The sequence below is a fragment of the Cyprinodon tularosa genome, unplaced genomic scaffold (assembly GCF_016077235.1).
Source record: "Cyprinodon tularosa strain WSP-4 unplaced genomic scaffold, ASM1607723v1 ctg759, whole genome shotgun sequence".
In the NCBI taxonomy this organism is placed as follows: domain Eukaryota; kingdom Metazoa; phylum Chordata; class Actinopteri; order Cyprinodontiformes; family Cyprinodontidae; genus Cyprinodon; species Cyprinodon tularosa.
Genome location: NW_024039517.1, coordinates 329,169 through 343,411, shown reverse-complemented (window position 1 = coordinate 343,411; position 14,243 = coordinate 329,169). Strand labels below are relative to the sequence as shown.

Genomic DNA, 14,243 nt, shown 5'->3' with positions numbered 1-14,243 from the left:
AATCATTTTTTATTTTTTTAGTTTTCAGCCCTTGAAATGCGCGAAGCAGGCTTCTCCTGGTTGATACTAATCTTATGCCTGATCTTCTTTTTAAGGACTGCAGCATGGGATGTTTACTGACATTACTTAGTAATTATTGTTCACTGTATCTGTTCAGAGCATTGCCACCAAAGCACTAATGACTGTTGCCTGAACAATCCTGGTTTCTAATTGTCAAAATGTCTAATTGTCACAAATCTCAGTTGTTTAATGTTTTTATCAGTTACATAAATCTACATGATAAATTCTGATTGACATTTCATATACTCGGAGTATGCTTACCAGCAGATAGAGTATGTTTAAATGGATAAGAGAGATTCACTGAATCCCCCCTTCTAAACATTGAAAATGTGATACTGGCAGTGATATCATGGTTTTTACAGCATCCAGATTCTGCACTGCTGTGCAACATTTGGACGCTTTTGGAAAGTGGAAGCAATCTATGAAGAGTACTGACAATTCAGGGCACGAACTACAACACACCTCCAGCTGCTGATGTGATGAAAGGCATAAAAAGAGAGACCCAAAGCTATCCCAATGTGTAAGTTCCTGATTTGCACATTCCCCACTCCTCTCATTGCGTCCTACTCCTGCCAAGGTCACAAGTGAAAATGGAAGAAAAGGAAAAGTCAAGCAAAGCAGGCAGGCAAACCATCTTTCTGAAAATATATACTTCTGTATTATATTTTTGATGAGTCTATTCTTTCTTATTCTTTGTTTCTGTTGTTGTTCGAGATGCATTTTCCGAGGGGAAAGGAATTCCTCCAACACAATCAGTTAGGGCTGCATGGTTTATGTTCAGCTGGGAGGAAACCAGTAAAAACAAAGACTAAACCCGCCTCCCACATTAAAACAGTGACTGTGTCATTTATTCAGGCCTATTTTTAATTATAGTCCCAGTCCTGTTGCACATGCTGCTGTTTTCTTTAACAAAGAACTAATGAACACAGCACATAAAAGGGACCATGTGAAATCCTTCATTAAAATCTCCAGCCTGAATTGGCCCCAAACATTGATTAAGAGCACAGAGTATAGTTTGAAAGCATCAACATCCAGTAGAAAAAATAGACACTAGAAAGTTGTCCCCATTGTCCCCAAGGGTTAAAGGTTTAGAAACAGGGCTAAAAATGTCCACGTCTCCAGCCTCTCTGCTGTGCTAAATGTGAGGGGCTTGGGGAGCTACGCTCTTTGCTGTGGTGCAGAAGAAGGTGATGAGAATTCAGCACAATGGCTCAGTACCGGGAGTGAATGCTGCCAAGTGCCGAATATCTCAAGGAAAGAGAAACACAAGAGAGGAACTGAAAAGAAAGTTGATAGAGCTGCAACCCACCATCTTGAAAAAAGTGAATTATTCTGCTGGGGCTCCTGTCCTCCCTCAACCCTCATCATCCACAGTTTCCATAACACATTAAGAATGAAGCGGAAAAAATTCCACTCAACCTTGTGTAGCTCCCACTCAAGATACAGAGTTAGCTCTGAATGGTCAGGGCTCTCTGCCTACAAAAATATATTTTGCTTGCGCATGCCATCCCTGCACAGCAAGAAATCCCATTTAATAAGGTAGCAGAGTATCAACCTAAAGGTTTAAGGTTCATATTTCAGTAGAGCAGAGATATTGCAGCATAACCGTGCTCCATCGAAGGAATTAACTCACCCTGCCCACATGTGTGCTGTAATCAAAGCTGCTCAGTTGCGTGCTGTTCCTGCAAGTCAGACACTCATCAGCTAAGTATTGTCCAGATCAGTTTGTCTTCTGATTGCATTACCTTGGACTGAAATGCTGTGAGGCAGAAATGTGCAGAAACATGATAAACAAGGTTCAGATTATCGTAGTTCTACTGCTTTTCTTAAGAGGACCTCCAGGCGAATGCTGGCCATCAGTGGTGCTAACATCTCATTTAAATGTCCCTGTAAACTTCCGATTTGACATTACTTGACGCCTACGGTGGCCGAGGGTAACGAAATCAGGATTTTATTGTTAATTCCATGCCATCAAGGACTGCTTGATTTGTACAGGCAGTCTATATTTTTTTTTTTACAAAATTTAAAAAACTCCATCTGCTATAATTGCAACAATAGAAGCTCTCTGTATATTTACAGAAGAAGATTAGATTGTTACTTGTTTTTCATGAAAATGACTGCATCCTATGAGTTCTGTCAGTGAGGGAATAACAATGAATACTAACAATCTTTTGTGGGCTGTAAGCCACAATTCCACATGGTCAGTAATTTTCTCCATTAGATACACTTAAAAAAGGTCAAATATGGAAGTAATGTTCACTGATACCAGCCTTCTCTGACAACTAACAACTAGGCCACCACTCCCCAGACTAGGCCGCCACTGTATCCGGATTATGATCTGTAGATTCACAGAAATGGATTGTTCCTTGGCATGAGGGACTCCTCTGTTAAAATTATGTTAAAATCTGTCCATAACTTTTCCTGTTCTCCTGTGCACAGACATACAAGCATACAAAAACTCTCTTAAAAACATAACCTCCTTGGAGGAAATAGAAAGGAAAGAATACACTTATTATTTATTAACTTTATTTTTAATGTATGAATGCAAATAAAACCATAAAAAACAACTACAATTAATTTTTTTGCAAACTTGAATCAACCGTTAGATGTTTCAGATCTCCAACAATTGACCGATTCATTTTCTACAGATATCAGATCAATGAAATTGTTTCATTAAAATGCTGTGAGTTCATATGTAGTTTATTGATGACTAGGTAGAAAACAAGAGCCTAACAAACTATTTTTGGTAAAAAACAAAAAACAAAATCCTAGGTACAAAAAAAAAAAGCCTAACAAATAATTTTTTCATTTTTAATAAAAAAATAAAATATTTTAAAAGATTTATCAGGACATGCTTTGCCCTGGAAAACTAATATTTGTTTGATGAAAGTTTAGACACAGAAAGCATTTAGAGCTGTAGCTAAGATTAAGAAAAACTTGCTTTAGCAAAATCTTAGCCATCCCTCTTAAGTTTTTAGCGCCTTCTTCAGTGTCAGCAGCAATGTTGTTTTTAGGTGTTCATTTCACCATTGTGTAACCTTATTTTATGTTTTTTTTTTTATACTTTTTGGGCACAAAAATGAGTAAGCTACTGTACAACTTTTGAGTCCCTTATTGGTCAGTTTCAGTTGTGCAGTGAAGTTACAGTTGAAACTGAATATTTATAGTACAAAATTACACATAAGTTAAGACTGAACATATTTATGGAAAATAATAATGACTTCAAGCCATAAGGAAATTACAACCAAAGCCAACCATCCTGAGGCTCTTAGTTAATCATATAAACACAATTCAGGGGATGGAGACATTAAATTTTGCCTAAGTCTCCAGAAGAAGTAAGATTGTTGAAGAAATGGGATCATCACACATTTTAAGAATTATGATAGCAGTTACATGTAAACTAAAAGTAACTGTGTTGCACAGCATAATCTGTTCACTGGACTTGTAAATTCATGTAAATCATGTTTTTTGCCCTCTAGCCTTCAATTATGTTCTTTTTCCCAGAACTGAAGGATAGTCAAACAAAACTCGATCTATTCTATTGTTTTTCAAATTTGTTCATATATTAGAGGATTTGAAATTGTTATTTATTTAATTGACAGCAATGTGGCATTGCTACCTATGGACTATGGAAGAACGTTAAACATCAGCATTAGCTGGTGTTTGGCTGTTGGCGGCTCCGTGCAACCTGAGCACCTGCCCCTAAAAATGTCTGTGCACCCCACAGTTTAAGATATCTAAGCACATTTCCTTCAAATACCCTTCAAACCGTTAGTCTCAGTAAAATGTTTTAAATATCCATCCACTGGAGTCTTTGTTCCTATGGACAGAACTGATGTAACTAAGTCAGGTTCAAACTTCACTTTGCTTGTATGAAGTTCTTGGTTATTTCTACTTCACAGACCAAAAACCAAACCTGCAAAGCTGATTGTAAGACAGGACTTCTATGTTGCAAGAGTCATTATTTTATGGTTAAATTGAGGCATTAATGTGTAGCTTTCTTCTTAATAGTGCACTGAACAGCGATGTGGATTCCTTCTGCATAAATAGACATGCCTTGGAGTTTAATACCCTCTGTCTATGGAATTAAGATCAGGGCTTTATAATGGCATCTTTATTTACTTTTCCTAATTTCTCCTTATAACTAATGTAATGAAGTGATTTGGGTCAAGGTTGTTTTACATCATATATTTGATGCACTTCATGACGTTTAGAGGCTTTAATAAAATATGGAGTCATAAAATTCCCTGATGATATCATCCACATTGTGAAATAACCCACTATCTCCTGCAGCAAAACAGCCACCAAACATAATGCTGCTGCTTCAGCGTTTAGATTTGTGTTCACAGGCTGGAATATTTCCTTCTTTTTTTATTCCATATGTAATGAACATTACAGCCAAAAACTTGAATATATGTTTCATTAGTGCATAGGCATATTCATGCATTATTGCATCTGATCACACAGGACAAATTTCACTGAGGAATCTGAAACCCTCCTACCAGTTTTAGCCAGTATTTCATTCCCAACGTCATGCTTTTGTTCTAGTGTTGATACACAAATGTCACCCAAAACATGTTAATCTTATTTTATACTGGGACATAAATGTTTTAGTAAATGTTTTAGTAAATGTTTTAGTAAATCCTCAGGAACAAACTTATTTGAAAGTATGGAGATCCTTTACAACTAAAACATAGTTTGATGAGCAGGGTGACACCTCAGTGGTTCAGGGCTGATGTATCTATAAGCCTGTAGCCTATTTGCTATTTTTACTTTGGGTTGGAAGTTCCTGCACTGTTCTGCTGATGTGATGTCAAATATGTCCATGTTAAATGGGTCCAACCTAGCAAACAATCAAAATGTTATATTAAAATGAAATGACATTGATCAAATTAAATTATAGATGGATTTTGTGGATACTCACAAGCGACTGGCATCCAGCTCAACTCAGACACCAATGGCAACTTCACATAAAGTGAAAAGTGCAAAAACAACAACAAAAAAACTTAAAGGAATAGTACACCCAAAACATGATTAGCCTTCATTTTCTACTCACCCCCATGCTGAACAACACTCTGGAGTACTTTTTTGATATCTCAAATGCATCTGGAGATCTGGGAGGCTTCTTGCTGTCTGCTGACATTCAAATAATGGAGGTCTATGGTGTCCGAGACAGAAAGGTCCATAAAAGTCCACAAAAAACGTGTCAATATTCCTCCATACTGCTCGTCCAATGTATTCCAAGTGTCCTGAGTGGGTAGCATCCAGAATTTACTCGAAACGAAGTCATTTAGAATGTTTTTAGAGCATAAACAGTAGTGTATAGGATTTCCTGAAAGCGCGCACCTGCGCGTTCACGACGCTACGGAAGCCGGCAGACCAAACCAGATGAAAGTGCGCATTCAGCGTCTGCTCTGCCGATAATGCAAGCGTAGAAGAAGAAATGTGCTGTTTACCTGTGCAAAGAAAGAAACAATGAAAGAAAAATGTCTGAGGACTTCAGTGTTGAGGAAGAGCATGAGTTCTTTGCCAAGCTGAATGCGCACTTTCATCTGGTTTGGTCTGCCGCGGTTTCCATAGCGTCGTGAACTCGCAGGCGCGCGCTTTAAGGAAATCCTATACACTACTGTTTATGCTCTAAAAACATTCTAAATGACTTCGTTTCGAGTAAATTCTGGATGCTACCCACTCAGGACACTTGGAATACATTGGACGAGCAGTATGGTGGAATATTGACACGTTTTTTGTGGACTTTTATGGACCTTTCTGTCTCGGGCACCATAGACCTCCATTATTTGAATGTCAGCAGACAGCAAGAAGCCTCCCAGATCTCCAGATGCATTTGAGATATCAAAAAAGTACTTCAAAGTGTTGTTCAGCATGGGGGTGAGTAGAAAATGAAGGCTAATCATGTTTTGGGTGTACTATTCCTTTAAGTATAAATGTGAGCTACAAAAACGAGCAGAAGGTGCTGCAGTTCTGAGTTTTGGCCACAGGTGACAGTATCATTAGGAAAGTCTGTAATGCCTCTTAAAGCTACAGTGTGTAATTTTCAGCGACATCTAATGTCTAGACTGCAGATCGCAGCAACATGAACATCTCCCCCCCACCGCTTCTCCGCGCCAACAGTACGGCGAGCGTTACGGGACAAAATGTCTTCCACGACGTCCGCATCACCTACCTTCTCAAGTGATGAGGTTTGTTTACATAGATAATTTTACAGGTAGTATTTCATTAGTCTGTGTAGGGTATAGATTCCATGTAGACTTAAGATAGTAAATATACCCGTTATTTTCTCTACATCGTTGTGACGTTTTGCTGAGCTGCTTTGCATGGTGATATAAACAGACAAAGTAATTGTAATCATTAGTTTAACAGCGAGATTGTTTTCGCTGGAAGAATATATATTCCCCGTTTACAGAGTCCAAGTCTTGTTTGTGGCACGGGGGTTACAAGGCGAGGAAAAGGGAGAGGAAGAGGGCGAGGAAGAGGGCAGAGAGGCCGGGGTTGGCGTGCAGCCAGGGCCAGGCGAGGGAGAGGTGCCAGCGGGGTGACTAGAGGAGAGGAGGAAAGGCTTGAAGATCTCCAAAGGAGCCGGAGAGAAGTAACCGAGGTATATATCCAGAAAATTATTTTACAGAAAATTACTGAATCATTACCTGTGAAACGTCAGGGACGTTGCTGAATAAGTATACTGGAGAGTAACAGCATCATCACGCAGCATGTTATTGTAATGGCCGATCTCGCAATCGCTAGTTTGTTGGCTCTGCGCTGCCGTAGCACAAAGATGTCTGCCTCCATGGCTGCGAGACCCGCTCCTATGTAATTATAAATAACGAATTCTAAGGCAATGCAAATATTAAGGTTAAGAGGCTGAGCTCGTAGATGATGATAAATAACATATTTATGTATAATATATTACATTTCTGACTGTATATCCCTGTAATTATTACACACTGTAGCTTTAAGGAAAGTAATAATAAAAAACAAAAAATTCAAAACATTGACTTCTGTTTAACTTTCAATTATTCCAAGACTTTCACATTCCAAATCTAAAGGTAAAGTTATTTTTTCACTTTTCAAACACAACCCAGTCTGTCCCCAGCATAGACTGGTATATGATAGGCTTTTATATTTATCTAGATTTTTTGTATATTGCATATCTGGTTTCATTTAAGGTTGTTTTTTTTCTTGAATTACATAAACCTGAGCTGAGTAAAAAAAAAAAAAAAACCCTGTCCGCTCTATTCTAGCAAAACAACACTAACACTAGCTGTATATCAACAACTATTACAAGAGAATAATAAAAATTAAAAAAAATGATCAGACTGCCTTTGTTAAACTCATGTAGACTGATGTCGGCAACATAAGGAGCTCATCGTCATCATATCCCAATAGGAATACTCTGTTTTAATACTGCAGCAGAAAATAAAAAAAACATCAACCCATGAGCATCATCTACTCATGTGCATCATTAGACCCACCACTCAGGTTCTAACACACACACACCATAGCAAACATTAACACAAACACACACAAACACAGACAACATCATCTGCTGCTTCTCTTCCTCATGTCCACCAAACATGAACATAGCATAGACAAAATAAATAAGAGATGTGGTTGTGCTACCCAGCCTAATCTCTAAGAGGGAGAAAAATGTGCAACGCATCAGCACAGATCAGCCCTGATGAGTGACTGGGACACTGCTGGCTCTCACAAAAAACAATTTGTTAGTTTATTGTCTTGGAGTTTAGGCTGTGGTTATACTTCATTTATATAGAGCTTTTTTTTTTCTTTGAGGATGCTCCTTTAAATGACATCTATAAAACATGAGGGATGCTCTCTTTGTGTCCTCCTCCTCCTCTTGACATAACGGAGCAGCACACAAGCATCCCAGTGCTGCATTTCTTTTCTTACTGTGGTGCTCTGAATCTCCCCTTAAGCACCAGACAGATTCACCTCAGCAGTTCCAGCCAGCATGCTGAGAGGTGGAGCAAGAAGCTCTCTAAACACATTAGCCTATGAACATCACCGAGCAGCAAATCTTAAGATGCTGAAATCGAGTGTAATCCTATATGGTCAGAATTTCTATCGTTGTTAAACCAAACCTGCAAAGCTGATTGTAAGACAGAGCTTCTATGTTGCAAGAGTCATTATTTTATGGTTAAATTGAGGCATGAATGTGTAGCTTTCTTCTTAATAGTGCACTGAACAGTCATATGTGGATTCCCTCTGCATAAATAGACATGCCTTGGAGTTTAATACCCTCTGAAATTTGAAATGTCTATTCCAGAAGGAGATATTTAGAAGTATTTAATGAGTATTTTTTGCTCACAAAATTACAGAGTACCTCTGCAGACTTTTATCAAAAATGAAAACTAAGGTGCTGAAAGGTGTGTTTTAAGCCTGAAAACACATCACATTTTTTTTTCATTAAGCCCCATTGATCTGAGAGCGTGAACACAAAGATGGTGGAGAACATGAATTCTGCCTGGGGGGGATCCTTAAAACTAGAAACAAGTCTCTTATCATGACGTTCTGTTCCGCTCTCTTCTTCTGGAAGTCACATGGTGGCTCATGCATATCAAGGACTCTTTCCAAGCCTCCCAATTCCTCACTGTGTTGTTGCAACGCCTGCGTTCTGCTAGCTTTTAAGACAAGTGGAATTTTCAAGCCGATCTGTCTCACCTCTTCATATCGATTCTTCTGCAAAAGCTGCAGTGGGTGTTGACGCATGCAAATTGCATAAAGGCAACCATGTTTTTTCTTTTTGTTTTTTTTTCTCATTGGCAATTTGAGAACATGTATGACAAACGGGGCTATCGTAGTGTCAAGGTGGCTATCCTTGTTTCTGCGGGTTAGAAAACAATTTTCTCCACAATAGTCTGCAGAGCAGGCTTTTTCCAAGTATCCAGTGTTACTGTCAAATACAGTGGTGCTGTCACAGAGATCCCATCTCCAGTAATCCCAAGGTGGCCTTTACTCTGCCTGTCAGCAATAGCAACCAATAACCCTACACAATAAAACCCTCCAGAACAACAGTGGGCCACAGGCAGCTTCAAGGGCTACTGACGGCGATCTATAAAACAATATAATGGGTTGCCTGTCAGCGAGTGTGAAAGAGAAGATCTACGCTTCCTCTGACTCTCTGAGGGGACTTCAATTAATCACAGTAGAATTGTATCAGCCTGCAATAGGAGTATAAGGTTATTTCCGTCCGTGATTCTGCGGGGATGAAATGCGATGATAGCACTAATTGAGGGAAAGAAAAAAAAACAGCTGACAACACAAGCCAAGGAGATGAAGAGCAGCTGGATGAAAGAGGTGAACACAGAACAGACTAAGTGAGAAAGAAAGAGAGGATGCCAGGAGAGGTGTAGTTTAGTTTCAGTAACGTGTAACAATGACAAAAATCTGCATTCTGTGTGCGAAGCGGCTGACGACAAACACAAAGCCAATTTTCATCAAAAACTACTTGTGCATTCAAAATGGATTACGAGAGTGAAGCATTGTGCTTTTGCTGAAAGTACAAAGCAAGAGCGCGTAGGTGAAGCTGTTTTCCTCTCATGGTGGATTTCACTGTGGCCCCTGCTGTGGATTCAGATCAGCATTTGATCTGCCTGTAGAGCTTTACAGTGGGGAGCCATGTTGAGTTAACCTTTCCACAGGTAAAGAAAAAAAAGATGTAAACAGATTATTTAGCGCATGTGACTTTATGATGTGGGACTGCAGAAAAGATCAAGCCAAACGTACAAAGGCTAAACCAATGATTCTGTTTAACTATAAGTAGGATCATCATATGGTAGTGTATTCATTTGTAAAAGTGGTGTAAAATCTACTGTTTGATGGCCATAAAAATGAGCAAATGCAAGGGTGAAATAAACAGAAAATAATTGCATAAATAAATTTTTAACACTGAGAGAAGAATCGGTCAGTTTAAAAAATAGAGATGTGTAGAATAAACGTTTATTGCAGATGCACCTGTCAGGTGGTTATTCTGATGGGGAGTGAATTCATTTTTCCGGGTGCTCTAAACTGTCGATTATGATTTTTTTTTTTTCTTGGCTCTTTTAAATAAAAATAATAATTACCAATAGGAAGAATATTTGCTAATACAGGAAGTTGTTATGCTTCTTTATTTGTGCATTAAAGCATTTGTTTCTAATCTTTATTTAAATTAATTTTCTCTCAAAGCAGTGAATCATATATATTTCACATTGATATGAAATAGACTCCTTTAATAAATTGGAAAAAATCATTTTTTTCAGTATTTGATCCATTGATTACCTATTTCAGTCAATATAAATAGTCAGATTCTCTGATTGATTAGTGCACCCATAACTTTTACTTTAATATTCCATGTTGTGCTTTATACATCTTTTTCATTTATCTCATACTTTTGCATTCAAATCAAGTTTTCTTTTTTCCTATTTTAAAGCCATGGCCATACACATTGCAAAATGTAACTGTGAAATCCACATTAATTTGTTCCTACCAATGTCACATTTATTTGATAATGTTTTCATTTTTAACATCTAGATAGGAAAGGTATCATACATGGCTGGCTCAGATGAAGCTGCATTATCACCGTCCTAAAAGGAAGGAATGTATCCATGCATTAAACTTTACATCAACTGTTTGGACTCAGGTTCCCATAACTTATTATTAATCTACTTACACTCTTCAGACTGGAGCAGCCGCATATCTAGATTTACTGAACAGTGTGTCTTTGCCTGGCACCTTTTCATTTTACCAAAATCCCTGTGCTGCAATTAGCCACAAAAAATAATATTAATAATAATCATTGTTTTCTGAACCAGCATAAAGAGAGAGACCAAGTCTGACCTATCAATATTTAAATGTAACAGGTCAGATATATTTGACTCTTGTGCAGTTCTAATGTTTTTTATTTGTTTTTTTTTTATGCATCAACTTCAATTTTTGCCAAACCGCAGCTTCCTTCACCTCTCATCCAGCTGCAGTTTTGGATCATCAGTCATAATATCAGAAAGCCTTTGGATACTGTTATCTGCATGGTTATTCTACTTATTTGAATTTCAGAATTTCATAATCATTCTGCAGAATCTTTAATAACTAAACAGCAGAAATAATAAAAACTGCATTGCTGACCTACCTGCTTTTGTGCTCTCAGTTAATCCCGATTAACGTCCAGTTCATTTATTCTCCATTGCAACCCGCAAACACCACAAACATGTTCTTAGTGGATTTATCATCTCCTTCTCGATCAGAGACGCCCTGGGCAGCAGCGAACTGAAACTCGCCGCGCTCTGATGCCAAAGCTCTCCAGACGCGCAATCCAGGAGTCAAAGGACTCTAAACTGCGCTGCTGGTTACTCACAAGCAGCGGACTTGAAAGTCTATAAAAGTTGCGCGTCCTCCAGGTCTGACTCACAACTTGCCATCCGCCACAGAGCCGCTGCAGCCCAACAGTCACTCATAGTTTTTGGATTAAAGCAGGCTGAGTTTTTATTACTTCTTTTTTTACAATCCTCCTCCAACGAAATGCGTATGATTCGGCTTTGGCAACAGCTTGGTGCAGTTAAAGAAATGAATCTAAGCTGTTAAAGGGATGTCGGCTCAGCCTGATTTATTACTGAGCGCTGGTGAGGTTTTAGCGCCACCCAGCGGTCATCCATATAAACAAAACTGGGTTTATTCTAGTTTTTCAGGGACTCTTATCTGGAGGTTCCAATACACACACAGAGCCACCATAACCCATCTTAAATCCGTCTAATGTCATACAAACCGCTAATTGTAACAAATTAGTTTTAATGTTGATCTAAAATTCAAAGTAAATCCATATATTTGACATTTAAGCGTAAAACAAAGCCAAGATCAGCAGTGATGCAGCATGGTTTTAGAAAAAAAGAGCTAAGCTTTTTTGAGGGAGAAAAAAATGAAAGAGGTGGAAATTGCATCACATTATTTGGGTTGGAAATTAATGCTGAGGCTAGAATAATCTGGACAAAAATGCATGAACTGTAGTCTGTTTCATCAAGAAATGCTTTTTTTTCTTTCTTTTTTTTGTCGAATGCTGTTATTTCGTCAGCACAGTGAGAGAAAACAAAAAGTCATTTTGACTAACATTGTTAAATACTCTTATTCCATGCTAATTTCTCTATATCCAAACTGTTGACATTTTTTTGTTTTGTTATTTTGGGTCAAATGGTATATTTTTAACTTCAACTAAATGGCGACCCTTTTGCTAGATGGTCCTGCAAATGTACTGTATAGCAGGGTTTTTATGATATAACATATAAAGCATTTAATACATAGTTATGTGGTGGGCGTGCATATCATAAAACCATGGACGATTATTCTTTTCCTCTTTTGAAATAGTCTTTTGGAAGTATCTGAGGTCAGCCTCTTCTTATCAAAGAAATAAAAGGTAGAGAGAAGATATGCTCATGCAAAACAAATAAACCAAATAGTTTCAGTCATTCATTGTATTTCTTGAGGTTGTTTTTAATGAAACAATATATTAATTTAATATTTGTTAAATGAAGTGGAACCTCAGTTCCATTGTAATTGCTTTAAGCCTACTTTTTAATTCTGAAAACTGCTTTTAGGTCCCTATTTGTATGATACTTACGTAGTTTGTTGTTGTTTTTTCTGTTGTTCTACAAACGCTTTAGCAGGAATGCTGATACAAGGTTTGCACTTGTTCCAGTTTGGCAGAGTTTGAACCTGCCTCTCAGTTTTTTCCAGCCAGCCTTGAACACAGCACTTTCTCATTCCCCTTTGCCCGACTGTCTCCACCTGTTCAGTTGTCAATAAAAACTCACCTATTTTTCCCATTTCCTGCCATACTGTCTCTTCTCTGTCTCAACGGTTCCAACTAGTCTGGTCCGAGTGAAAGATTCTGTTTCTTGTGGATTTTTATCTGGAATGTTTTCTGACCTTGTCTTTTCCTCATCCTTCAGTATTTAAACATGTATGAGTATCGGATCTGATCATTGATTGGTGCATGCACTCATCCAAACTTACTTTCAAATCACAGGCTTTAAAATGTGATCTAGACCTCTTGTGTCTAATTGAAGGAGCGTAAATCTCCCTTCTTCAGTTGCCCTGACCATCTGTAATGTCCTCCTAGACTACCTTCTTGATCTTGTCCTTGTTCACTCAAGTCATTATCACAGGGGATTACTTTTATGGTAATTGTTCCATTTGACAGCTCTTCAGATTGCTTTGATAGAATAGAATAGAATAAAATAGAATAGAATAAACTAGAATAGAATAAAATAGAAAATCCCTTTATTGCCCCACAATGCCAAAATTCTGGTGTTTACAGCAGCAAAAAGATTATAGAAAAAATGGTCACACAAATATGAAACTTAGAAAAAGATATAAGAATAACATAACAGTGAAGAGTTAAAAGATAAACAATATGATACTGGGCTGTAAAGTGTTTTAACAATATAAAACTGTGCATCTGGAGAATAAATAACCAATATACAGCAATGGACATTTTTACAGTAATGGATATTTGAAAATAGCAGCAACATCAGAGATGTGAAAAATGACAGCAGCATGTTTTATAAGGTAGAACTAAGCAAAATCAGCATGAATGTAACAACTTATTGAGGTTGTTGGGAACAGTGGTGGTTCTAGAGTCTTCCAGCTGCTGGGAGGAAGGATCTGTGATAACGCTCCCTGTTGCATTTAGGGTGCAGCAGTCTGTCACTGAAGGAGCTCTGCAGTTCTGCAACAGCTTCATGCATGGGGTGGGAAACATTATCCAACAGAGATGATAATTTCCTTTTGTTTTCCACCTCCTGAGTCCAGAGGGCATCCAATCACAGAGCTGGCCTTCCTCACCAGCCTATCCTGCCACTTTCTCTGAGCTACAGGTAAGCCACTACTTCAACAGTGGAGTGGATCTTATTCTGTGGAAGTCCACCACTAGCTCCTTGGTTTTCCCTACATTAATCAGGAAGTGGTTCTGTTGACACCAGACCACGAAGTTCTGGATCCACTGTCTCTACTCTGAGTCGTCCCCACCTGTGATGAGGTGATGATAAGATATATCATATCTGGAAATATTTTTAAGCTAATATAATCTACAGTTAAAACCAGAAGTTTAAATACACTTAAAAGACACATAAATATTTTTTCTCCTCTCAGTCAGTTATGAATAACCATCCATCCACCTTCTGCAA

The 14,243-nt window shown here is 38.1% G+C and overlaps 1 protein-coding gene across 1 annotated transcript in view; it reads right to left on the bottom strand.

The window, feature by feature from the left end:
* tafa3a (TAFA chemokine like family member 3a) overlaps positions 1-11,646 on the bottom strand; it is a 140,612-nt gene extending 128,966 nt beyond the window's left edge. Inside the window, exon 1 of the mRNA XM_038270267.1 lies at positions 11,198-11,646. The gene's annotated coding sequence lies outside the window, so the exon portion shown is untranslated. The remainder of the gene's footprint in view (positions 1-11,197) is intronic.
* Between the last annotated feature and the right edge of the window lie 2,597 nt (positions 11,647-14,243).